Below are 2,630 nucleotides of genomic sequence, written 5' to 3'. Positions count from 1 at the left end.
CTCAAATTTGTAAATTTTAACCAATAAGAAACTAATTGGTGAAACCGATTACATACCAGGTTCTTGCAACAAATTTCAGAGCAAGTTGCTTGAAATAATTGATGAAGGGTATGTTCCCATTAGATTATCTAAATTTGTTTCTTTTCATGATGTTGAAACAAATCACTGGTGTTACTTCTTTCTTTTCGTATGTATCTACATATATATATTTTTTTTCTGTTGGTGCTCTATTCAGTGAATTGCCCGATTTTTTGGGAGGCACTTGCACTTGTGCTGATCATGGAGGTTGCATGCTTTCCGACAAGGGACCATGGAAGGACCCAGAGATCATAAAAGTGAGCCAGATGTTTTTCTTTTTCTTTATCAGCTGCAGTCGTCTTGCAGATGGTTCAAAGTGGGTCATCATAAGGCTCAAAGAATCGGAGGCTGAAAGCACAGAAGGAAAACATTTCAGAGGATAAAACTGTGATGACGGAGGTTCTACTTCTCTATCATATGCACCTAGCTCGCTCTTTTCCCTCTATATTGATGACTTATGATACTCTGACTCAACGGTTGACCAAGTAGTTTGTTTCACAGGCGAAACAGGCTAGTGATTTCATCGATGCTGAGCAAGTTCCAGATGCTGCAGATAATCAGTCAAAGAATCAAATTGAGCCACTGGAACCCGCCCGGTACTGGATATTGTAAGTTTAGCAGCCTTCTTTCTGAATACTGTCAATTATTAGGAGATGCCAGGACCTAAAATGTGATGCAAGTTGTAAAAATTATAGGAGCCTTAGAGGATGCAATGTCTATCAACATAGTACTCGAGCAGAGTTCCTAGATATCTTGACCTGATTGAGTTCACATGGTTTCCCTTAACTCCCTTCATTTTCTTCTGAAATTCCCAGGTCCCAAAGGCAACAATGGAAATTGTTCCAGTGGTTAAAGAACCCACGGCTTTGGCTTTGCAGAAAAGAGAGCAAAATAAAAATTTTGCTCCTTACCGATAGGTACATGGCTTACTCAGATTGTGATTTACTCTGCATGTTCCTTGATCGTGATCAATGTCATGTTTTGTTTTATTTGTGTTATAAGTGTCTAAGGTACCATATTAGGGTTCTAAACTATAGCAGGTGCTAAGGTTTGTTGTGGAAATCACAGATTCTTTTACCAAGCAAGAAAGTCGCAAGAACCTTGAAATGTTAGCTCTCCTCTTTTCAATGGTGTGATGGCCTTTGTTATGGGAGTCGCCACCATGGTGAAAGTGACACGCAACATTCCGATAAAGACCAGCAATGCCAAGCCTCCACTTCTGGTTCCTAACACAGGGGTTAAGATCGAAGAAATTCCAGTCCAGGCACCCCAACCAAGCATCACTCCTAATGAGTTGGAAGCGGTCATGAAACGTATGGCTGAGTTGGAAGCGAGACTAGTTGCTATCAACATGCAATCTATAACATGCCTCCTGAGAAGGAAGAAATGTTGAATTCTGCACTAAGCCGGGCTGATGCCTTAGAACAAGAGCTTATGGCAACCAAAAAGGTAACTGTTCCTACTTTTGATGAAATTATTTACCCGTAATTGACTATCATATTAGCACAAGCTGTAACTACACCTCTATATTGCTTCGACTCTTCTTTTCTCTTGGAGTACTATAATTCGATGCATTTCTGGACATAAGTATTGGATTTAGTCCTTCAAGGACCATTCAATTCAAATACATGGAATTTTTGAAAATTTTAACACTTATGTCAAACACTCATTCCTGAGTGTGAGTCGAATACAAAAGAGGAAAAAGAAACCACAAAGCTCAGTCTTTAGTGTCTCGTGTTGTATGGACTTAAAAGGTAATTGTCGTTTCCTTGCACTTTCAGGCTCTAGAGGACTCATTTGCTCAGCAGCAGGAGCTCGCGGACTATATCGAAAAAGGAAGAAGAAGAAGAGGACTTTATTGGTAAGCTATTAAGATCATAATATTACCCCCCCGGTTTTTATCATTTCCTTACGAACCTGTATCATTTAGAAACCTCGATTTGTTTGTGTTCCAGTTTTGGTGAATGATGAGACGCCGTAAGCTGACAGATGCCGAGGAAATAGGCGGTGGAACAATTTGTTTCTCAGCAAGGCCAAGCCACCCCACACTCTCCAAATGCACTCTGGTCATCTAACATTGCTCTCATAAGATGCCAATCTAAAAGTTTTGGTTTGTTCATTAAATTGGCCTGCAAGGACCAATGTACATATATTATACCTGTCACCATGCATGAGTCCGACCTTCTTCTATTGTTTTTTTTTATCTGCCTGGTTTAGAAACCAGGGCTTTCAAAGCAAGGAAATGGAAATCCCCTAGAAACATGCAGGGGAGTTTAATTTTTGTCAGTGTTAATCTAAATACTATTCTTTTATTGAAGTTAATATACATATTTACTTCCTATTCTCTGTTATAAAGCAATTTGGGAAGGATGATCATCCATCTATGTACTATTCTTTCATTGAAGTTAATCTACAAATTTGATTCCCAGTCTCTGTTATAAAGCAAAATGGGATGATTTATGATAAAAAGCAAATATAAACTTTTGGCGTTCTCCCGTTAAAGACAAATGAAAAACTTCTTGGAAATATTTCACATTATCTTCAACACTGTT

At 38.8% G+C, this 2,630-nt stretch overlaps 2 long non-coding RNA genes across 2 annotated transcripts; both read left to right on the top strand.

Annotated features, from left to right (window-relative positions):
• Positions 1-66: 66 nt before the first annotated feature.
• LOC120159556 lies at positions 67-399 on the top strand. The gene is made up of 3 exons (XR_005519362.1): positions 67-108; positions 236-335; positions 385-399. It is a non-coding gene; the product is annotated as an uncharacterized LOC120159556 (long non-coding RNA).
• Positions 400-1,443: 1,044 nt separating this feature from the next.
• On the top strand, positions 1,444-2,422 carry LOC120159461. Its single transcript, XR_005519354.1, has 3 exons — positions 1,444-1,527; positions 1,860-1,939; positions 2,034-2,422. It is a non-coding gene; the product is annotated as an uncharacterized LOC120159461 (long non-coding RNA).
• The last annotated feature ends 208 nt before the right edge of the window (positions 2,423-2,630 follow it).

The sequence above is a fragment of the Hibiscus syriacus genome, unplaced genomic scaffold (assembly GCF_006381635.1).
Source record: "Hibiscus syriacus cultivar Baekdansim isolate YM2019G1 unplaced genomic scaffold, ASM638163v2 tig00111366_pilon, whole genome shotgun sequence".
NCBI classification, from domain to species: Eukaryota; Viridiplantae; Streptophyta; class Magnoliopsida; order Malvales; family Malvaceae; genus Hibiscus; species Hibiscus syriacus.
This window is presented reverse-complemented; position numbering and strand designations above follow the sequence as displayed.